Source organism: Salvelinus alpinus, chromosome 3 (assembly GCF_045679555.1).
Source record: "Salvelinus alpinus chromosome 3, SLU_Salpinus.1, whole genome shotgun sequence".
Classification (NCBI taxonomy): Eukaryota; Metazoa; Chordata; class Actinopteri; order Salmoniformes; family Salmonidae; genus Salvelinus; species Salvelinus alpinus.
The window spans coordinates 108,643,792-108,667,762 of record NC_092088.1 but is presented as its reverse complement, the minus strand read 5'-3'; the positions used below and the strand labels follow the sequence as shown (position 1 = coordinate 108,667,762).

General features: G+C 46.7%; 1 protein-coding gene across 1 annotated transcript in view; it reads left to right on the top strand.

Moving 5' to 3' along the window:
* LOC139571675 (AT-rich interactive domain-containing protein 5B-like) overlaps positions 1 to 23,971 on the top strand; it is a 181,297-nt gene that overhangs the window by 122,526 nt on the left and 34,800 nt on the right. The gene's annotated exons all lie outside the window — the stretch shown is intronic.

Here is a 23,971-nt window from a genome sequence, read left to right as displayed (position 1 = left end):
TTATAACTCTATATAACCCTTTATAACTCTCTATAACCCTTTATAACTCTCTATAACCCTTTATAACCCTTTATAACCCTCTATAACCCTTTATAACCCTCTACAACCCTCTATAACCCTCTACAACCCTCTACAACCCTCTACAACCCTCTACAACCCTCTACAACCCTCTACAACCCTCTATAACCCTCTATAACCCTCTACAACACTCTACAACACTCTACAACTCTCTACAACCCTCTATAACCCTCTCATCCCCCCTGGTCATTCCGGGACCACCACTCTGAGGCCGGTCTGAAAAGCAGTGAAACTAAATGTATCTGGATTGGCCCTTTTCTACGGGGCCGGAGGGGTTCACAGTGTTACAGTTGTTCCTTCATACATACTTCATTTATTAAGTCCATGTATGATCTGCTCCTGATACTCAGTTGGCCAGTTGACCAGTTGACCAGTTGGCCAGTTGACCAGTTGGCCAGTTGACCAGTTGACCAGTTGGCCAGTTGACCAGTTGGCCAGTTGGCCAGTTGACCAGTTGGCCAGTTGACCAGTTGACCAGTTGGCCAGTTGACCAGTTGGCCTCCCGCAGCTCAGAGAACTGAGGCTGTAGAAATGTCTTCCAGTAACTGTTTGAAATGCATCATGTCAAATTAAAACCAACTTGCCATTATTCCCTTTTTACATGTTCCCTGGAGACATCTGAGTCCCTATGCTCTGACAGCTAAGAGCTGAGCAACATTAAATACTTTATTATAAATTACTATATTATGAAATACTTTATTCATGTGTTGACTGAGAGACCACTGTTTTGGGACTCACTCCAACTCACACAATGGCCTTTTTCAGTTCATAGTAATAAATAATTTATCCTGTAACCTACTTCTCTACAAACTGTTATTTTACAGCCCTCCTCTATTCTCTACAATCTGTTATTTTACAGCCCTGCTCTATTCTCTACAATCTGTTATTTTACAGCCCTCCTCTATTCTCTACAATCTGTTATTTTACAGTCCTGCTCTAATCTCTACTATTTACTATTTCTTACTATTAAGAATGACTTCCCTCCAGGCCCGAAGGCACACAATTTACTGTAGGCTTAGATTGAAGATATGACACATGGGAGTGGCAATATCGTCCGCTATTATCCTCAGTGATTTCCCATCCAAGATGTCAGACCCAGGTTGCTTGTCATTGTTGACAGATAACAATGTATTTTTCACCTCTTCCACACTCACTTCATGAAATTCTGAAATTACAATGCCTGTCTTACATAATTAGGTTAGTTATGCATGGATGTGTAGGTTAAAAAATAGTTGTTGGCCTGTCATGCCATAGTTTTCTAATCTTTCATATGAAAAAATAATTAAGTAGTTGGTTTATCAGTGGGTTTTGTGATGAATGAGCCATCTGATTCAATGAATGATGGAGCGGAGTTTACCTTTTTTGCCCAAAATGTAATTTCAAATCAAATGTATTTATAAAGCCCTTCTTACATCAGCTGATGTCACAAAGTGCTGTACAGAAACCCAGCCTAAAACCCCAAACAGCAAGCAATGCAGGTGTAGAAGCACGGTGGCTAGGAAAAACTCCCTAGAAAGGCCCAAACCTAGGAAGACACCTAGAGAGGAACCAGGCTATGAGGGGTGGCCAGTCCTCTTCTGGCTGTGCCGGGTGGAGATTATAACAGAACATGGCCAAGATGCTTAAATGTTCATAGATGACCAGCAGGGTCAAATAATAATCACAGTGGTTGTCGAGGGTGCAACAAGTCAGCACCTCAAAATGTCAGTTGGCTTTTCATAGCCGATCATTCAGAGTATCTCTACCGCTCCTTCTGTCTCTAGAGAGTTGAAAACAGCAGGTCTGGGACAGGTAGCACATCCGGTGAACAGGTCAGGGTTCCATAGCCGCAGGCAGAACAGTTGAAACTGTCCAGAACAGAGAGACTGATGTCTTTAGTTCCCCAGTTTGAATACAGGAGGGTTGACATGTTATCAGGTCCATCCAGGACAGAGAGACTGACGTCTTCAGTTCCCCAGTTTGAATACAGGAGGGTTGACATGTTATCAGGTCCATCCAGGACAGAGAGACTGACGTCTTCAGTTCCCCAGTTTGAATACAGGAGGGTTGACATGTTATCAGGTCCATCCAGGACAGAGAGACGGACGTCTTCAGTTCCCCAGTTTGAATACAGGAGGGTTGACATGTTATCAGGTCCATCCAGGACAGAGAGACTGACGTCTTTAGTTCCCCAGTTTGAATACAGGAGGGTTGACATGTTATCAGGTCCATCCAGGACAGAGAGACGGACGTCTTTAGTTCCCCAGTTTGACTACAGGAGGGTTGACATGTTATCAGGTCCATCCAGGACAGAGAGACTGATGTCTTTAGTTCCCCAGTTTGAATACAGGAGGGTTGACATGTTATCAGGTCCATCCAGGACAGAGAGACTGATGTCTTTAGTTCCCCAGTTTGAATACAGGAGGGTTGACATGTTATCAGGTCCATCCAGGACAGAGAGACTGACGTCTTTAGTTCCCCAGTTTGAATACAGGAGGGTTGACATGTTATCAGGTCCATCCAGGACAGAGAGACTGACGTCTTTAGTTCCCCAGTTTGAATACAGGAGGGTTGACATGTTATCAGGTCCATCCAGGACAGAGAGGCTGACGTCTTTAGTTCCCCAGTTTGAATACAGGAGGGTTGACATGTTATCAGGTCCATCCAGGACAGAGAGACTGATGTCTTTAGTTCCCCAGTTTGAATACAGGAGGGTTGACATGTTATCAGGTCCATCCAGGACAGAGAGACTGACGTCTTTAGTTCCCCAGTTTGAATACAGGAGGGTTGACATGTTATCAGGTCCATCCAGGACAGAGATACTGATGTCTTTAGTTCCCCAGTTTGAATACAGGAGGGTTGACATGTTATCAGGTCCATCCAGGACAGAGAGACTGACGTCTTTAGTTCCCCAGTTTGAATACAGGAGGGTTGACATGTTATCAGGTCCATCCAGGACAGAGAGACTGATGTCTTTAGTTCCCCAGTTTGAATACAGGAGGGTTGACATGTTATCAGGTCCATCCAGGACAGAGAGACTGACGTCTTTAGTTCCCCAGTTTGAATACAGGAGGGTTGACATGTTATCAGGTCCATCCAGGACAGAGAGACTGACGTCTTTAGTTCCCCAGTTTGAATACAGGAGGGTTGACATGTTATCAGGTCCATCCAGGACAGAGATACTGATGTCTTTAGTTCCCCAGTTTGAATACAGGAGGGTTGACATGTTATCAGGTCCATCCAGGACAGAGAGACTGACGTCTTTAGTTCCCCAGTTTGAATACAGGAGGGTTGACATGTTATCAGGTCCATCCAGGACAGAGAGACGGACGTCTTTAGTTCCCCAGTTTGAATACAGGAGGGTTGACATGTTATCAGGTCCATCCAGGACAGAGAGACTGACGTCTTTAGTTCCCCAGTTTGAATACAGGAGGGTTGACATGTTATCAGGTCCATCCAGGACAGAGAGACTGATGTCTTTAGTTCCCCAGTTTGAATACAGGAGGGTTGACATGTTATCAGGTCCATCCAGGACAGAGAGACTGATGTCTTTAGTTCCCCAGTTTGAATACAGGAGGGTTGACATGTTATCAGGTCCATCCAGGACAGAGAGAGACGTCTTTAGTTCCCCAGTTTGAATACAGGAGGGTTGACATGTTATCGGGTCCATCCAGGACAGAGAGACTGACGTCTTTAGTTCCCCAGTTTGAATACAGGAGGGTTGACATGTTATCAGGTCCATCCAGGACAGAGAGACTGACGTCTTTAGTTCCCCAGTTTGAATACAGGAGGGTTGACATGTTATCAGGTCCATCCAGGACAGAGAGACTGACGTCTTTAGTTCCCCAGTTTGAATACAGGAGGGTTGACATGTTATCAGGTCCATCCAGGACAGAGAGACTGATGTCTTTAGTTCCCCAGTTTGAATACAGGAGGGTTGACATGTTATCAGGTCCATCCAGGACAGAGAGAGACGTCTTTAGTTCCCCAGTTTGAATACAGGAGGGTTGACATGTTATCGGGTCCATCCAGGACAGAGAGACTGATGTCTTTAGTTCCCCAGTTTGAATACAGGAGGGTTGACATGTTATCAGGTCCATCCAGGACAGAGAGACTGACGTCTTTAGTTCCCCAGTTTGAATACAGGAGGGTTGACATGTTATCAGGTCCATCCAGGACAGAGAGACGGACGTCTTTAGTTCCCCAGTTTGAATACAGGAGGGTTGACATGTTATCAGGTCCATCCAGGACAGAGAGACGGACGTCTTTAGTTCCCCAGTTTGAATACAGGAGGGTTGACATGTTATCAGGTCCATCCAGGACAGAGAGACTGATGTCTTTAGTTCCCCAGTTTGAATACAGGAGGGTTGACATGTTATCAGGTCCATCCAGGACAGAGAGACGGACGTCTTTAGTTCCCCAGTTTGAATACAGGAGGGTTGACATGTTATCAGGTCCATCCAGGACAGAGAGACGGACGTCTTTAGTTCCCCAGTTTGAATACAGGAGGGTTGACATGTTATCAGGTCCATCCAGGACAGAGAGACTGATGTCTTTAGTTCCCCAGTTTGAATACAGGAGGGTTGACATGTTATCAGGTCCATCCAGGACAGAGAGACTGACGTCTTTAGTTCCCCAGTTTGAATACAGGAGGGTTGACATGTTATCAGGTCCATCCAGGACAGAGAGACTGATGTCTTTAGTTCCCCAGTTTGAATACAGGAGGGTTGACATGTTATCAGGTCCATCCAGGACAGGGAGACTGATGTCTTTAGTTCCCCAGTTTGAATACAGGAGGGTTGACATGTTATCAGGTCCATCCAGGACAGAGAGACTGACGTCTTTAGTTCCCCAGTTTGAATACAGGAGGGTTGACATGTTATCAGGTCCATCCAGGACAGAGAGACTGACGTCTTTAGTTCCCCAGTTTGAATACAGGAGGGTTGACATGTTATCAGGTCCATCCAGGACAGAGAGACTGACGTCTTTAGTTCCCCAGTTTGAATACAGGAGGGTTGACATGTTATCAGGTCCATCCAGGACAGAGAGACTGATGTCTTTAGTTCCCCAGTTTGAATACAGGAGGGTTGACATGTTATCAGGTCCATCCAGGACAGAGAGACTGACGTCTTTAGTTCCCCAGTTTGAATACAGGAGGGTTGACATGTTATCAGGTCCATCCAGGACAGAGAGACAGATGTCTTTAGTTCCCCAGTTTGAATACAGGAGGGTTGACATGTTATCAGGTCCATCCAGGACAGAGAGACTGACGTCTTTAGTTCCCCAGTTTGAATACAGGAGGGTTGACATGTTATCAGGTCCATCCAGGACAGAGAGACGGACATCTTTAGTTCCCCAGTTTGAATACAGGAGGGTTGACATGTTATCAGGTCCATCCAGGACAGAGAGACTGACGTCTTTAGTTCCCCAGTTTGAATACAGGAGGGTTGACATGTTATCAGGTCCATCCAGGACAGAGAGACGGACATCTTTAGTTCCCCAGTTTGAATACAGGAGGGTTGACATGTTATCAGGTCCATCCAGGACAGAGAGACTGATGTCTTTAGTTCCCCAGTTTGAATACAGGAGGGTTGACATGTTATCAGGTCCATCCAGGACAGAGAGACTGATGTCTTTAGTTCCCCAGTTTGAATACAGGAGGGTTGACATGTTATCAGGTCCATCCAGGACAGAGAGACTGACGTCTTTAGTTACCCAGTTTGAATACAGGAGGGTTGACATGTTATCAGGTCCATCCAGGACAGAGAGACTGACGTCTTTAGTTCCCCAGTTTGAATACAGGAGGGTTGACATGTTATCAGGTCCATCCAGGACAGAGAGACTGACGTCTTTAGTTCCCCAGTTTGAATACAGGAGGGTTGACATGTTATCAGGTCCATCCAGGACAGAGAGACTGACGTCTTTAGTTCCCCAGTTTGAATACAGGAGGGTTGACATGTTATCAGGTCCATCCAGGACAGAGAGACTGATGTCTTTAGTTCCCCAGTTTGAATACAGGAGGGTTGACATGTTATCAGGTCCATCCAGGACAGAGAGACGGACATCTTTAGTTCCCCAGTTTGAATACAGGAGGGTTGACATGTTATCAAGTCCATCCAGGACAGAGAGGCTGACGTCTTTAGTTCCCCAGTTTGAATACAGGAGGGTTGACATGTTATCAGGTCCATCCAGGACAGAGAGGCTGACGTCTTTAGTTCCCCAGTTTGAATACAGGAGGGTTGACATGTTATCAGGTCCATCCAGGACAGAGAGACTGATGTCTTTAGTTCCCCAGTTTGAATACAGGAGGGTTGACGTGTTATCAGGTCCATCCAGGACAGAGAGACTGACGTCTTTAGTTCCCCAGTTTGAATACAGGAGGGTTGACATGTTATCAGGTCCATCCAGGACAGAGAGACTGATGTCTTTAGTTCCCCAGTTTGAATACAGGAGGGTTGACATGTTATCAGGTCCATCCAGGACAGAGAGACTGACGTCTTTAGTTCCCCAGTTTGAATACAGGAGGGTTGACATGTTATCAGGTCCATCCAGGACAGAGAGACTGACGTCTTTAGTTCCCCAGTTTGAATACAGGAGGGTTGACATGTTATCAGGTCCATCCAGGACAGAGAGACGGACGTCTTTAGTTCCCCAGTTTGAATACAGGAGGGTTGACATGTTATCAGGTCCATCCAGGACAGAGAGACGGACGTCTTTAGTTCCCCAGTTTGAATACAGGAGGGTTGACATGTTATCAGGTCCATCCAGGACAGAGAGACTGACGTCTTTAGTTCCCCAGTTTGAATACAGGAGGGTTGACATGTTATCAGGTCCATCCAGGACAGAGAGACTGACGTCTTCAGTTCCCCAGTTTGAATACAGGAGGGTTGACATGTTATCAGGTCCATCCAGGACAGAGAGACTGACGTCTTTAGTTCCCCAGTTTGAATACAGGAGGGTTGACATGTTATCAGGTCCATCCAGGACAGAGAGACTGACGTCTTTAGGTCCCCAGTTTGAATACAGGAGGGTTGACATGTTATCAGGTCCATCCAGGACAGAGAGACTGACGTCTTTAGTTCCCCAGTTTGAATACAGGAGGGTTGACATGTTATCAGGTCCATCCAGGACAGAGAGACTGACGTCTTTAGTTCCCCAGTTTGAATACAGGAGGGTTGACATGTTATCAGGTCCATCCAGGACAGAGAGACTGACGTCTTTAGTTCCCCAGTTTGAATACAGGAGGGTTGACATGTTATCAGGTCCATCCAGGACAGAGAGACTGACGTCTTTAGTTCCCCAGTTTGAATACAGGAGGGTTGACATGTTATCAGGTCCATCCAGGACAGAGAGACTGACGTCTTTAGTTCCCCAGTTTGAATACAGGAGGGTTGACATGTTATCAGGTCCATCCAGGACAGAGAGACTGATGTCTTTAGTTCCCCAGTTTGAATACAGGAGGGTTGACATGTTATCAGGTCCATCCAGGACAGAGAGACTGACGTCTTTAGTTCCCCAGTTTGAATACAGGAGGGTTGACATGTTATCAGGTCCATCCAGGACAGAGAGACTGATGTCTTTAGTTCCCCAGTTTGAATACAGGAGGGTTGACATGTTATCAGGTCCATCCAGGACAGAGAGACTGACGTCTTTAGTTCCCCAGTTTGAATACAGGAGGGTTGACATGTTATCAGGTCCATCCAGGACAGAGAGACGGACGTCTTTAGTTCCCCAGTTTGAATACAGGAGGGTTCACATGTTATCAGGTCCATCCAGGACAGAGAGACTGACGTCTTTAGTTCCCCAGTTTGAATACAGGAGGGTTGACATGTTATCAGGTCCATCCAGGACAGAGAGACTGATGTCTTTAGTTCCCCAGTTTGAATACAGGAGGGTTGACATGTTATCAGGTCCATCCAGGACAGAGAGACTGACGTCTTTAGTTCCCCAGTTTGAATACAGGAGGGTTGACATGTTATCAGGTCCATCCAGGACAGAGAGACGGACGTCTTTAGTTCCCCAGTTTGAATACAGGAGGGTTGACATGTTATCAGGTCCATCCAGGACAGAGAGACGGATGTCTTTAGTTCCCCAGTTTGAATACAGGAGGGTTGACATGTTATCAGGTCCATCCAGGACAGAGAGACGGACATCTTTAGTTCCCCAGTTGAATACAGGAGGGTTGACATGTTATCAGGTCCATCCAGGACAGAGAGACAGATGTCTTTAGTTCCCCAGTTTGAATACAGGAGGGTTGACATGTTATCAGGTCCATCCAGGACAGAGAGACTGATGTCTTCAGTTCCCCAGTTTGAATACAGGAGGGTTGACATGTTATCAGGTCCATCCAGGACAGAGAGACTGATGTCTTTAGTTCCCCAGTTTGAATACAGGAGGGTTGACATGTTATCAGGTCCATCCAGGACAGAGAGACTGATGTCTTTAGTTCCCCAGTTTGAATACAGGAGGGATGACATGTTATCAAGTCCATCCAGGACAGAGAGGCTGACGTCTTTAGTTCCCCAGTTTGAATACAGGAGGGTTGACGTGTTATCAGGTCCATCCAGGACAGGGAGACTGACGTCTTTAGTTCCCCAGTTTGAATACAGGAGGGTTGACATGTTATCAGGTCCATCCAGGACAGAGAGACTGATGTCTTTAGTTCCCCAGTTTGAATACAGGAGGGTTGACATGTTATCAGGTCCATCCAGGACAGAGAGACTGACGTCTTTAGTTCCCCAGTTTGACTACAGGAGGGTTGACATGTTATCAGGTCCATCCAGGACAGAGAGACTGATGTCTTTAGTTCCCCAGTTTGAATACAGGAGGGTTGACATGTTATCAGGTCCATCCAGGACAGAGAGACTGATGTCTTTAGTTCCCCAGTTTGAATACAGGAGGGTTGACATGTTATCAGGTCCATCCAGGACAGAGAGACTGATGTCTTTAGTTCCCCAGTTTGAATACAGGAGGGTTGACATGTTATCAGGTCCATCCAGGACAGAGAGACTGACGTCTTTAGTTCCCCAGTTTGAATACAGGAGGGTTGACATGTTATCAGGTCCATCCAGGACAGAGAGACGGACGTCTTTAGTTCCCCAGTTTGAATACAGGAGGGTTGACATGTTATCAGGTCCATCCAGGACAGAGAGACTGATGTCTTTAGGTCCCCAGTTTGAATACAGGAGGGTTGACATGTTATCAGGTCCATCCAGGACAGAGAGACTGATGTCTTTAGTTCCCCAGTTTGAATACAGGAGGGTTGACGTGTTATCAGGTCCATCCAGGACAGAGAGACTGACGTCTTTAGGTCCCCAGTTTGAATACAGGAGGGTTGACATGTTATCAGGTCCATCCAGGACAGAGAGACTGATGTCTTTAGTTCCCCAGTTTGAATACAGGAGGGTTGACATGTTATCAGGTCCATCCAGGACAGAGAGACTGACGTCTTTAGTTCCCCAGTTTGAATACAGGAGGGTTGACATGTTATCAGGTCCATCCAGGACAGAGAGACTGACGTCTTTAGGTCCCCAGTTTGAATACAGGAGGGTTGACATGTTATCAGGTCCATCCAGGACAGAGAGAGACGTCTTTAGTTCCCCAGTTTGAATACAGGAGGGTTGACATGTTATCAGGTCCATCCAGGACAGAGAGACTGATGTCTTTAGTTCCCCAGTTTGAATACAGGAGGGTTGACATGTTATCAGGTCCATCCAGGACAGAGAGACTGACGTCTTTAGTTCCCCAGTTTGAATACAGGAGGGTTGACATGTTATCAGGTCCATCCAGGACAGAGAGACTGACGTCTTTAGGTCCCCAGTTTGAATACAGGAGGGTTGACATGTTATCAGGTCCATCCAGGACAGAGAGAGACGTCTTTAGTTCCCCAGTTTGAATACAGGAGGGTTGACATGTTATCAGGTCCATCCAGGACAGAGAGACTGACGTCTTTAGTTCCCCAGTTTGAATACAGGAGGGTTGACATGTTATCAGGTCCATCCAGGACAGAGAGACTGACGTCTTCAGTTCCCCAGTTTGAATACAGGAGGGTTGACATGTTATCAGGTCCATCCAGGACAGAGAGACTGACGTCTTTAGTTCCCCAGTTTGAATACAGGAGGGTTGACATGTTATCAGGTCCATCCAGGACAGAGAGACTGATGTCTTTAGTTCCCCAGTTTGAATACAGGAGGGTTGACATGTTATCAGGTCCATCCAGGACAGAGAGACTGACGTCTTTAGTTCCCCAGTTTGAATACAGGAGGGTTGACATGTTATCAGGTCCATCCAGGACAGAGAGACTGATGTCTTTAGTTCCCCAGTTTGAATACAGGAGGGTTGACATGTTATCAGGTCCATCCAGGACAGAGAGACTGACGTCTTTAGTTCCCCAGTTTGAATACAGGAGGGTTGACATGTTATCAGGTCCATCCAGGACAGAGAGACTGACGTCTTTAGATCCCCAGTTTGAATACAGGAGGGTTGACATGTTATCAGGTCCATCCAGGACAGAGAGACTGACGTCTTTAGTTCCCCAGTTTGAATACAGGAGGGTTGACATGTTATCAGGTCCATCCAGGACAGAGAGACGGACGTCTTTAGTTCCCCAGTTTGAAAACAGGAGGGTTGACATGTTATCAGGTCCATCCAGGACAGAGAGACTGATGTCTTTAGATCCCCAGTTTGAATACAGGAGGGTTGACATGTTATCAGGTCCATCCAGGACAGAGAGACTGACGTCTTTAGTTCCCCAGTTTGAATACAGGAGGGTTGACATGTTATCAGGTCCATCCAGGACAGAGAGACTGATGTCTTTAGTTCCCCAGTTTGAATACAGGAGGGTTGACATGTTATCAGGTCCATCCAGGACAGAGAGACGGACGTCTTTAGTTCCCCAGTTTGAAAACAGGAGGGTTGACATGTTATCAGGTCCATCCAGGACAGAGAGACTGATGTCTTTAGATCCCCAGTTTGAATACAGGAGGGTTGACATGTTATCAGGTCCATCCAGGACAGAGAGACTGACGTCTTTAGTTCCCCAGTTTGAATACAGGAGGGTTGACATGTTATCAGGTCCATCCAGGACAGAGAGACTGACGTCTTTAGTTCCCCAGTTTGACTACAGGAGGGTTGACATGTTATCAGGTCCATCCAGGACAGAGAGACTGATGTCTTTAGGTCCCCAGTTTGAATACAGGAGGGTTGACATGTTATCAGGTCCATCCAGGACAGAGAGACTGATGTCTTTAGTTCCCCAGTTTGAATACAGGAGGGTTGACATGTTATCAGGTCCATCCAGGACAGAGAGACTGATGTCTTTAGTTCCCCAGTTTGAATACAGGAGGGTTGACATGTTATCAGGTCCATCCAGGACAGAGAGACTGACGTCTTTAGTTCCCCAGTTTGAATACAGGAGGGTTGACATGTTATCAGGTCCATCCAGGACAGAGAGACAGACGTCTTTAGTTCCCCAGTTTGAATACAGGAGGGTTGACATGTTATCAGGTCCATCCAGGACAGAGAGACTGATGTCTTTAGTTCCCCAGTTTGAATACAGGAGGGTTGACATGTTATCAGGTCCATCCAGGACAGAGAGACGGACGTCTTTAGTTCCCCAGTTTGAATACAGGAGGGTTGACATGTTATCGGGTCCATCCAGGACAGAGAGACTGATGTCTTTAGTTCCCCAGTTTGAATACAGGAGGGTTGACATGTTATCAGGTCCATCCAGGACAGAGAGACTGACGTCTTTAGTTCCCCAGTTTGAATACAGGAGGGTTGACATGTTATCAGGTCCATCCAGGACAGAGAGACTGATGTCTTTAGTTCCCCAGTTTGAATACAGGAGGGTTGACATGTTATCAGGTCCATCCAGGACAGAGAGACTGATGTCTTTAGTTCCCCAGTTTGAATACAGGAGGGTTGACATGTTATCAGGTCCATCCAGGACAGAGAGGCTGACGTCTTTAGTTCCCCAGTTTGAATACAGGAGGGTTGACATGTTATCAGGTCCATCCAGGACAGAGAGAGACGTCTTTAGTTCCCCAGTTTGAATACAGGAGGGTTGACATGTTATCAGGTCCATCCAGGACAGAGAGACTGACGTCTTTAGTTCCCCAGTTTGAATACAGGAGGGTTGACATGTTATCAGGTCCATCCAGGACAGAGAGACTGACGTCTTTAGTTCCCCAGTTTGAATACAGGAGGGTTGACATGTTATCAGGTCCATCCAGGACAGAGAGACTGACGTCTTTAGTTCCCCAGTTTGAATACAGGAGGGTTGACATGTTATCAGGTCCATCCAGGACAGAGAGACTGATGTCTTTAGTTCCCCAGTTTGAATACAGGAGGGTTGACATGTTATCAGGTCCATCCAGGACAGAGAGAGACGTCTTTAGTTCCCCAGTTTGAATACAGGAGGGTTGACATGTTATCGGGTCCATCCAGGACAGAGAGACTGATGTCTTTAGTTCCCCAGTTTGAATACAGGAGGGTTGACATGTTATCAGGTCCATCCAGGACAGAGAGACTGACGTCTTTAGTTCCCCAGTTTGAATACAGGAGGTTTGACATGTTATCAGGTCCATCCAGGACAGAGAGACGGACGTCTTTAGTTCCCCAGTTTGAATACAGGAGGGTTGACATGTTATCAGGTCCATCCAGGACAGAGAGACGGACGTCTTTAGTTCCCCAGTTTGAATACAGGAGGGTTGACATGTTATCAGGTCCATCCAGGACAGAGAGACTGATGTCTTTAGTTCCCCAGTTTGAATACAGGAGGGTTGACATGTTATCAGGTCCATCCAGGACAGAGAGACGGACGTCTTTAGTTCCCCAGTTTGAATACAGGAGGGTTGACATGTTATCAGGTCCATCCAGGACAGAGAGACTGACGTCTTTAGTTCCCCAGTTTGAATACAGGAGGGTTGACATGTTATCAGGTCCATCCAGGACAGAGAGACTGACGTCTTTAGTTCCCCAGTTTGAATACAGGAGGGTTGACATGTTATCAGGTCCATCCAGGACAGAGAGACTGATGTCTTTAGTTCCCCAGTTTGAATACAGGAGGGTTGACATGTTATCAGGTCCATCCAGGACAGAGAGACTGACGTCTTTAGTTCCCCAGTTTGAATACAGGAGGGTTGACATGTTATCAGGTCCATCCAGGACAGAGAGACTGACGTCTTTAGTTCCCCAGTTTGAATACAGGAGGGTTGACATGTTATCAGGTCCATCCAGGACAGAGAGACTGATGTCTTTAGTTCCCCAGTTTGAATACAGGAGGGTTGACATGTTATCAGGTCCATCCAGGACAGAGAGACTGACGTCTTTAGTTCCCCAGTTTGACTACAGGAGGGTTGACATGTTATCAGGTCCATCCAGGACAGAGAGGCTGACGTCTTTAGTTCCCCAGTTTGAATACAGGAGGGTTGACATGTTATCAGGTCCATCCAGGACAGAGAGACGGACATCTTTAGTTCCCCAGTTTGAATACAGGAGGGTTGACATGTTATCAGGTCCATCCAGGACAGAGAGACTGACGTCTTTAGTTCCCCAGTTTGAATACAGGAGGGTTGACATGTTATCAGGTCCATCCAGGACAGAGAGACGGACATCTTTAGTTCCCCAGTTTGAATACAGGAGGGTTGACATGTTATCAGGTCCATCCAGGACAGAGAGACGGACATCTTTAGTTCCCCAGTTTGAATACAGGAGGGTTGACATGTTATCAAGTCCATCCAGGACAGAGAGGCTGACGTCTTTAGTTCCCCAGTTTGAATACAGGAGGGTTGACATGTTATCAGGTCCATCCAGGACAGAGAGGCTGATGTCTTTAGTTCCCCAGTTTGAATACAGGAGGGTTGACATGTTATCAGGTCCATCCAGGACAGAGAGGCTGACGTCTTTAGTTCCCCAGTTTGAATACAGGAGGGTTGACATGTTATCAGGTCCATCCAGGACAGAGAGACTGATGTCTTTAGTTCCCCAGTTTGAATACAGGAGGGTTGACGTGTTATCAGGTCCATCCAGGACAGAGAGACTGACGTCTTTAGTTCCCCAGTTTGAATACAGGAGGGTTGACATGTTATCAGGTCCATCCAGGACAGAGAGACTGATGTCTTTAGTTCCCCAGTTTGAATACAGGAGGGTTGACATGTTATCAGGTCCATCCAGGACAGAGAGACTGACGTCTTTAGTTCCCCAGTTTGAATACAGGAGGGTTGACATGTTATCAGGTCCATCCAGGACAGAGAGACTGACGTCTTTAGTTCCCCAGTTTGAATACAGGAGGGTTGACATGTTATCAGGTCCATCCAGGACAGAGAGACGGACGTCTTTAGTTCCCCAGTTTGAATACAGGAGGGTTGACATGTTATCAGGTCCATCCAGGACAGAGAGACGGACGTCTTTAGTTCCCCAGTTTGAATACAGGAGGGTTGACATGTTATCAGGTCCATCCAGGACAGAGAGACTGACGTCTTTAGTTCCCCAGTTTGAATACAGGAGGGTTGACATGTTATCAGGTCCATCCAGGACAGAGAGACTGACGTCTTCAGTTCCCCAGTTTGAATACAGGAGGGTTGACATGTTATCAGGTCCATCCAGGACAGAGAGACAGACGTCTTTAGTTCCCCAGTTTGAATACAGGAGGGTTGACATGTTATCAGGTCCATCCAGGACAGAGAGACTGACGTCTTTAGTTCCCCAGTTTGAATACAGGAGGGTTGACATGTTATCAGGTCCATCCAGGACAGAGAGACTGATGTCTTTAGTTCCCCAGTTTGAATACAGGAGGGTTGACATGTTATCAGGTCCATCCAGGACAGAGAGACTGACGTCTTTAGTTCCCCAGTTTGAATACAGGAGGGTTGACATGTTATCAGGTCCATCCAGGACAGAGAGACGGACGTCTTTAGTTCCCCAGTTTGAATACAGGAGGGTTGACATGTTATCAGGTCCATCCAGGACAGAGAGACTGACGTCTTTAGTTCCCCAGTTTGAATACAGGAGGGTTGACATGTTATCAGGTCCATCCAGGACAGAGAGACTGATGTCTTTAGGTCCCCAGTTTGAATACAGGAGGGTTGACATGTTATCAGGTCCATCCAGGACAGAGAGACTGACGTCTTTAGGTCCCCAGTTTGAATACAGGAGGGTTGACATGTTATCAGGTCCATCCAGGACAGAGAGACTGACGTCTTTAGTTCCCCAGTTTGAATACAGGAGGGTTGACATGTTATCAGGTCCATCCAGGACAGAGAGACTGACGTCTTTAGTTCCCCAGTTTGAATACAGGAGGGTTGACATGTTATCAGGTCCATCCAGGACAGAGAGACTGACGTCTTCAGTTCCCCAGTTTGAATACAGGAGGGTTGACATGTTATCAGGTCCATCCAGGACAGAGAGACTGACGTCTTTAGTTCCCCAGTTTGAATACAGGAGGGTTGACATGTTATCAGGTCCATCCAGGACAGAGATACTGATGTCTTTAGTTCCCCAGTTTGAATACAGGAGGGTTGACATGTTATCAGGTCCATCCAGGACAGAGAGACTGATGTCTTTAGTTCCCCAGTTTGAATACAGGAGGGTTGACATGTTATCAGGTCCATCCAGGACAGAGAGACTGACGTCTTTAGTTCCCCAGTTTGAATACAGGAGGGTTGACATGTTATCAGGTCCATCCAGGACAGAGAGACTGACGTCTTTAGTTCCCCAGTTTGAATACAGGAGGGTTGACATGTTATCAGGTCCATCCAGGACAGAGAGACTGACGTCTTTAGTTCCCCAGTTTGAATACAGGAGGGTTGACATGTTATCAGGTCCATCCAGGACAGAGAGACTGACGTCTTTAGTTCCCCAGTTTGAATACAGGAGGGTTGACATGTTATCAGGTCCATCCAGGACAGAGAGACTGATGTCTTTAGTTCCCCAGTTTGAATACAGGAGGGTTGACATGTTATCAGGTCCATCCAGGACAGAGAGACTGATGTCTTTAGTTCCCCAGTTTGAATACAGGAGGGTTGACATGTTATCAGGTCCATCCAGGACAGAGAGACTGATGTCTTTAGTTCCCCAGTTTGAATACAGGAGGGTTGACATGTTATCAGGTCCATCCAGGACAGAGAGACTGATGTCTTTAGTTCCCCAGTTTGAATACAGGAGGGTTGACATGTTATCAGGTCCATCCAGGACAGAGAGACTGACGTCTTTAGTTCCCCAGTTTGAATACAGGAGGGTTGACATGTTATCAGGTCCATCCAGGACAGAGAGACGGACGTCTTTAGTTCCCCAGTTTGAATACAGGAGGGTTGACATGTTATCAGGTCCATCCAGGACAGAGAGACGGACATCTTTAGTTCCCCAGTTGAATACAGGAGGGTTGACATGTTATCAGGTCCATCCAGGACAGAGAGACTGATGTCTTTAGTTCCCCAGTTTGAATACAGGAGGGTTGACATGTTATCAGGTCCATCCAGGACAGAGAGACGGACATCTTTAGTTCCCCAGTTTGAATACAGGAGGGTTGACATGTTATCAGGTCCATCCAGGACAGAGAGACTGATGTCTTTAGTTCCCCAGTTTGAATACAGGAGGGTTGACATGTTATCAGGTCCATCCAGGACAGAGAGACTGATGTCTTTAGTTCCCCAGTTTGAATACAGGAGGGTTGACATGTTATCAGGTCCATCCAGGACAGAGAGACGGACATCTTTAGTTCCCCAGTTGAATACAGGAGGGTTGACATGTTATCAGGTCCATCCAGGACAGAGAGAGACGTCTTTAGTTCCCCAGTTTGAATACAGGAGGGTTGACATGTTATCAGGTCCATCCAGGACAGAGAGACTGATGTCTTCAGTTCCCCAGTTTGAATAGAGGAGGGTTGACATGTTATCAGGTCCATCCAGGACAGAGAGACTGATGTCTTTAGTTCCCCAGTTTGAATACAGGAGGGTTGACATGTTATCAGGTCCATCCAGGACAGAGAGACTGATGTCTTTAGTTCCCCAGTTTGAATACAGGAGGGTTGACATGTTATCAGGTCCATCCAGGACAGAGAGACTGATGTCTTTAGTTCCCCAGTTTGAATACAGGAGGGTTGACATGTTATCAGGTCCATCCAGGACAGAGAGACTGATGTCTTTAGTTCCCCAGTTTGAATACAGGAGGGTTGACATGTTATCAGGTCCATCCAGGACAGAGAGACTGATGTCTTTAGTTCCCCAGTTTGAATACAGGAGGGTTGACATGTTATCAGGTCCATCCAGGACAGAGAGACTGATGTCTTTAGTTCCCCAGTTTGAATACAGGAGGGTTGACATGTTATCAGGTCCATCCAGGACAGAGAGACTGACGTCTTTAGTTCCCCAGTTTGAATACAGGAGGGTTGACATGTTATCAGGTCCATCCAGGACAGAGAGACTGATGTCTTTAGTTCCCCAGTTTGAATACAGGAGGGTTGACATGTTATCAGGTCCATCCAGGACAGAGAGACGGACATCTTTAGTTCCCCAGTTTGAATACAGGAGGGTTGACATGTTATCAGGTCCATCCAGGACAGAGAGACGGACGTCTTTAGTTCCCCAGTTTGAATACAGGAGGGTTGACATGTTATCAGGTCCATCCAGGACAGAGAGACTGATGTCTTTAGTTCCCCAGTTTGAATACAGGAGGGTTGACATGTTATCAGGTCCATCCAGGACAGAGAGACTGACGTCTTTAGTTCCCCAGTTTGAATACAGGAGGGTTGACATGTTATCAGGTCCATCCAGGACAGAGAGACTGACGTCTTTAGTTCCCCAGTTTGAATACAGGAGGGTTGACATGTTATCAGGTCCATCCAGGACAGAGAGACTGATGTCTTTAGATCCCCAGTTTGAATACAGGAGGGTTGACATGTTATCAGGTCCATCCAGGACAGAGAGACTGATGTCTTTAGTTCCCCAGTTTGAATACAGGAGGGTTGACATGTTATCAGGTCCATCCAGGACAGAGAGACTGACGTCTTTAGTTCCCCAGTTTGAATACAGGAGGGTTGACATGTTATCAGGTCCATCCAGGACAGAGAGACTGACGTCTTTAGTTCCCCAGTTTGAATACAGGAGGGTTGACATGTTATCAGGTCCATCCAGGACAGAGAGACGGACATCTTTAGTTCCCCAGTTTGAATACAGGAGGGATGACATGTTATCAAGTCCATCCAGGACAGAGAGGCTGACGTCTTTAGTTCCCCAGTTTGAATACAGGAGGGTTGACGTGTTATCAGGTCCATCCAGGACAGGGAGACTGACGTCTTTAGTTCCCCAGTTTGAATACAGGAGGGTTGACATGTTATCAGGTCCATCCAGGACAGAGAGACTGATGTCTTTAGTTCCCCAGTTTGAATACAGGAGGGTTGACATGTTATCAGGTCCATCCAGGACAGAGAGACTGATGTCTTTAGTTCCCCAGTTTGAATACAGGAGGGTTGACGTGTTATCAGGTCCATCCAGGACAGAGAGACTGACGTCTTTAGGTCCCCAGTTTGAATACAGGAGGGTTGACGTGTTATCAGGTCCATCCAGGACAGAGAGACTGACGTCTTTAGGTCCCCAGTTTGAATACAGGAGGGTTGACATGTTATCAGGTCCATCCAGGACAGAGAGACTGACGTCTTTAGTTCCCCAGTTTGAATACAGGAGGGTTGACATGTTATCAGGTCCATCCAGGACAGAGAGACTGATGTCTTTAGTTCCCCAGTTTGAATACAGGAGGGTTGACATGTTATCAGGTCCATCCAGGACAGAGAGACTGACGTCTTTAGTTCCCCAGTTTGAATACAGGAGGGTTGACATGTTATCAGGTCCATCCAGGACAGAGAGACTGACGTCTTTAGTTCCCCAGTTTGAATACAGGAGGGTTGACATGTTATCAGGTCCATCCAGGACAGAGAGACTGACGTCTTTAGTTCCCCAGTTTGAATACAGGAGGGTTGACATGTTATCAGGTCCATCCAGGACAGAGAGACTGACGTCTTTAGTTCCCCAGTTTGAATACAGGAGGGTTGACATGTTATCAGGTCCATCCAGGACAGAGAGACTGACGTCTTTAGTTCCCCAGTTTGAATACAGGAGGGTTGACATGTTATCAGGTCCATCCAGGACAGAGAGACTGATGTCTTTAGTTCCCCAGTTTGAATACAGGAGGGTTGACATGTTATCAGGTCCATCCAGGACAGAGAGACTGACGTCTTTAGTTCCCCAGTTTGAATACAGGAGGGTTGACATGTTATCAGGTCCATCCAGGACAGAGAGACTGACGTCTTCAGTTCCCCAGTTTGAATACAGGAGGGTTGACATGTTATCAGGTCCATCCAGGACAGAGAGACTGATGTCTTTAGTTCCCCAGTTTGAATACAGGAGGGTTGACATGTTATCAGGTCCATCCAGGACAGAGAGACTGACGTCTTTAGTTCCCCAGTTTGAATACAGGAGGGTTGACATGTTATCAGGTCCATCCAGGACAGAGAGACTGATGTCTTTAGTTCCCCAGTTTGACTACAGGAGGGTTGACATGTTATCAGGTCCATCCAGGACAGAGAGACTGATGTCTTTAGTTCCCCAGTTTGAATACAGGAGGGTTGACATGTTATCAGGTCCATCCAGGACAGAGAGACTGATGTCTTTAGTTCCCCAGTTTGACTACAGGAGGGTTGACATGTTATCAGGTCCATCCAGGACAGAGAGGCTGACGTCTTTAGTTCCCCAGTTGAATACAGGAGGGTTGACATGTTATCAGGTCCATCCAGGACAGAGAGACTGATGTCTTCAGTTCCCCAGTTTGAATACAGGAGGGTTGACATGTTATCAGGTCCATCCAGGACAGAGAGACTGACGTCTTTAGTTCCCCAGTTTGACTACAGGAGGGTTGACATGTTATCAGGTCCATCCAGGACAGAGAGACTGATGTCTTTAGGTCCCCAGTTTGAATACAGGAGGGTTGACATGTTATCAGGTCCATCCAGGACAGAGAGACTGATGTCTTTAGTTCCCCAGTTTGAATACAGGAGGGTTGACATGTTATCAGGTCCATCCAGGACAGAGAGACTGATGTCTTTAGTTCCCCAGTTTGAATACAGGAGGGTTGACATGTTATCAGGTCCATCCAGGACAGAGAGACTGATGTCTTTAGTTCCCCAGTTTGAATACAGGAGGGTTGACATGTTATCAGGTCCATCCAGGACAGAGAGACTGACGTCTTTAGTTCCCCAGTTTGAATACAGGAGGGTTGACATGTTATCAGGTCCATCCAGGACAGAGAGACTGATGTCTTTAGTTCCCCAGTTTGAATACAGGAGGGTTGACATGTTATCAGGTCCATCCAGGACAGAGAGAGACGTCTTTAGTTCCCCAGTTTGAATACAGGAGGGTTGACATGTTATCAGGTCCATCCAGGACAGAGAGACTGACGTCTTCAGTTCCCCAGTTTGAATACAGGAGGGTTGACATGTTATCAGGTCCATCCAGGACAGAGAGACTGATGTCTTTAGTTCCCCAGTTTGAATACAGGAGGGTTGACATGTTATCAGGTCCATCCAGGACAGAGAGACTGACGTCTTTAGTTCCCCAGTTTGAATACAGGAGGGTTGACATGTTATCAGGTCCATCCAGGACAGAGAGACTGACGTCTTTAGTTCCCCAGTTTGAATACAGGAGGGTTGACATGTTATCAGGTCCATCCAGGACAGAGAGACTGATGTCTTTAGTTCCCCAGTTTGACTACAGGAGGGTTGACATGTTATCAGGTCCATCCAGGACAGAGAGACTGACGTCTTTAGTTCCCCAGTTTGAATACAGGAGGGTTGACATGTTATCAGGTCCATCCAGGACAGAGAGACTGACGTCTTTAGTTCCCCAGTTTGAATACAGGAGGGTTGACATGTTATCAGGTCCATCCAGGACAGAGAGACTGATGTCTTTAGTTCCCCAGTTTGAATACAGGAGGGTTGACATGTTATCAGGTCCATCCAGGACAGAGAGACTGACATCTTTAGTTCCCCAGTTTGAATACAGGAGGGTTGACATGTTATCAGGTCCATCCAGGACAGAGAGACTGATGTCTTTAGATCCCCAGTTTGAATACAGGAGGGTTGACATGTTATCAGGTCCATCCAGGACAGAGAGACTGACGTCTTTAGTTCCCCAGTTTGAATACAGGAGGGTTGACATGTTATCAGGTCCATCCAGGACAGAGAGACTGACGTCTTTAGTTCCCCAGTTTGAATACAGGAGGGTTGACATGTTATCAGGTCCATCCAGGACAGAGAGACTGATGTCTTTAGTTCCCCAGTTTGACTACAGGAGGGTTGACATGTTATCAGGTCCATCCAGGACAGAGAGACTGACGTCTTTAGTTCCCCAGTTTGAATACAGGAGGGTTGACATGTTATCAGGTCCATCCAGGACAGAGAGACTGACGTCTTTAGTTCCCCAGTTTGAATACAGGAGGGTTGACATGTTATCAGGTCCATCCAGGACAGAGAGACGGACATCTTTAGTTCCCCAGTTTGAATACAGGAGAGTTGACATGTTATCAGGTCCATCCAGGACAGAGAGACTGACGTCTTTAGTTCCCCAGTTTGAATACAGGAGGGTTGACATGTTATCAGGTCCATCCAGGACAGAGAGAGACGTCTTTAGTTCCCCAGTTTGAATACAGGAGGGTTGACATGTTATCAGGTCCATCCAGGACAGAGAGACTGACGTCTTTAGTTCCCCAGTTTGAATACAGGAGGGTTGACATGTTATCAGGTCCATCCAGGACAGAGAGACGGACGTCTTTAGTTCCCCAGTTTGAATACAGGAGGGTTGACATGTTATCAGGTCCATCCAGGACAGAGAGACTGACGTCTTTAGTTCCCCAGTTTGAATACAGGAGGGTTGACATGTTATCAGGTCCATCCAGGACAGAGAGACAGACGTCTTTAGTTCCCCAGTTTGAATACAGGAGGGTTGACATGTTATCAGGTCCATCCAGGACAGAGAGACTGATGTCTTTAGTTCCCCAGTTTGAATACAGGAGGGTTGACATGTTATCAGGTCCATCCAGGACAGAGAGACTGATGTCTTTAGTTCCCCAGTTTGAATACAGGAGGGTTGACATGTTATCAGGTCCATCCAGGACAGAGAGACTGATGTCTTTAGTTCCCCAGTTTGAATACAGGAGGGTTGACATGTTATCAGGTCCATCCAGGACAGAGAGACTGATGTCTTTAGTTCCCCAGTTTGAATACAGGAGGGTTGACATGTTATCAGGTCCATCCAGGACAGAGAGACTGACGTCTTCAGTTCCCCAGTTTGAATACAGGAGGGTTGACATGTTATCAGGTCCATCCAGGACAGAGAGACTGATGTCTTCAGTTCCCCAGTTTGAATACAGGAGGGTTGACATGTTATCAGGTCCATCCAGGACAGAGAGACTGACGTCTTTAGTTCCCCAGTTTGAATACAGGAGGGTTGACATGTTATCAGGTCCATCCAGGACAGAGAGACTGATGTCTTTAGTTCCCCAGTTTGAATACAGGAGGGTTGACATGTTATCAGGTCCATCCAGGACAGAGAGACTGACGTCTTTAGTTCCCCAGTTTGAATACAGGAGGGTTGACATGTTATCAGGTCCATCCAGGACAGAGAGACTGACGTCTTTAGTTCCCCAGTTTGAATACAGGAGGGTTGACATGTTATCAGGTCCATCCAGGACAGAGAGACTGATGTCTTTAGTTCCCCAGTTTGAATACAGGAGGGTTGACATGTTATCAGGTCCATCCAGGACAGAGAGACTGACGTCTTTAGTTCCCCAGTTTGAATACAGGAGGGTTGACATGTTATCAGGTCCATCCAGGACAGAGAGACTGATGTCTTTAGTTCCCCAGTTTGAATACAGGAGGGTTGACATGTTATCAGGTCCATCCAGGACAGAGAGACTGACGTCTTTAGTTCCCCAGTTTGAATACAGGAGGGTTGACATGTTATCAGGTCCATCCAGGACAGAGAGACTGACGTCTTTAGTTCCCCAGTTTGAATACAGGAGGGTTGACATGTTATCAGGTCCATCCAGGACAGAGAGACTGATGTCTTTAGTTCCCCAGTTTGAATACAGGAGGGTTGACATGTTATCAGGTCCATCCAGGACAGAGAGACTGATGTCTTTAGTTCCCCAGTTTGAATACAGGAGGGTTGACATGTTATCAGGTCCATCCAGGACAGAGAGACTGACGTCTTTAGTTCCCCAGTTTGAATACAGGAGGGTTGACATGTTATCAGGTCCATCCAGGACAGAGAGACTGATGTCTTTAGTTCCCCAGTTTGAATACAGGAGGGTTGACATGTTATCAGGTCCATCCAGGACAGAGAGACTGATGTCTTTAGTTCCCCAGTTTGAATACAGGAGGGTTGACATGTTATCAGGTCCATCCAGGACAGAGAGACTGACGTCTTTAGTTCCCCAGTTTGAATACAGGAGGGTTGACATGTTATCAGGTCCATCCAGGACAGAGAGACTGATGTCTTTAGTTCCCCAGTTTGAATACAGGAGGGTTGACATGTTATCAGGTCCATCCAGGACAGAGAGACTGATGTCTTTAGTTCCCCAGTTTGAATACAGGAGGGTTGACATGTTATCAGGTCCATCCAGGACAGAGAGACTGACGTCTTTAGTTCCCCAGTTTGAATACAGGAGGGTTGACATGTTATCAGGTCCATCCAGGACAGAGAGACTGATGTCTTTAGTTCCCCAGTTTGAATACAGGAGGGTTGACATGTTATCAGGCCTTAGTCTATGTTGGTGTGGCTGACACCTGACCTCAGTCGGTCCCCCTCTCTCCCCACTGTGTCTCTGTGTCTCTGACTCCACTGTGTCTCTGTGTCTCTGACTCCAC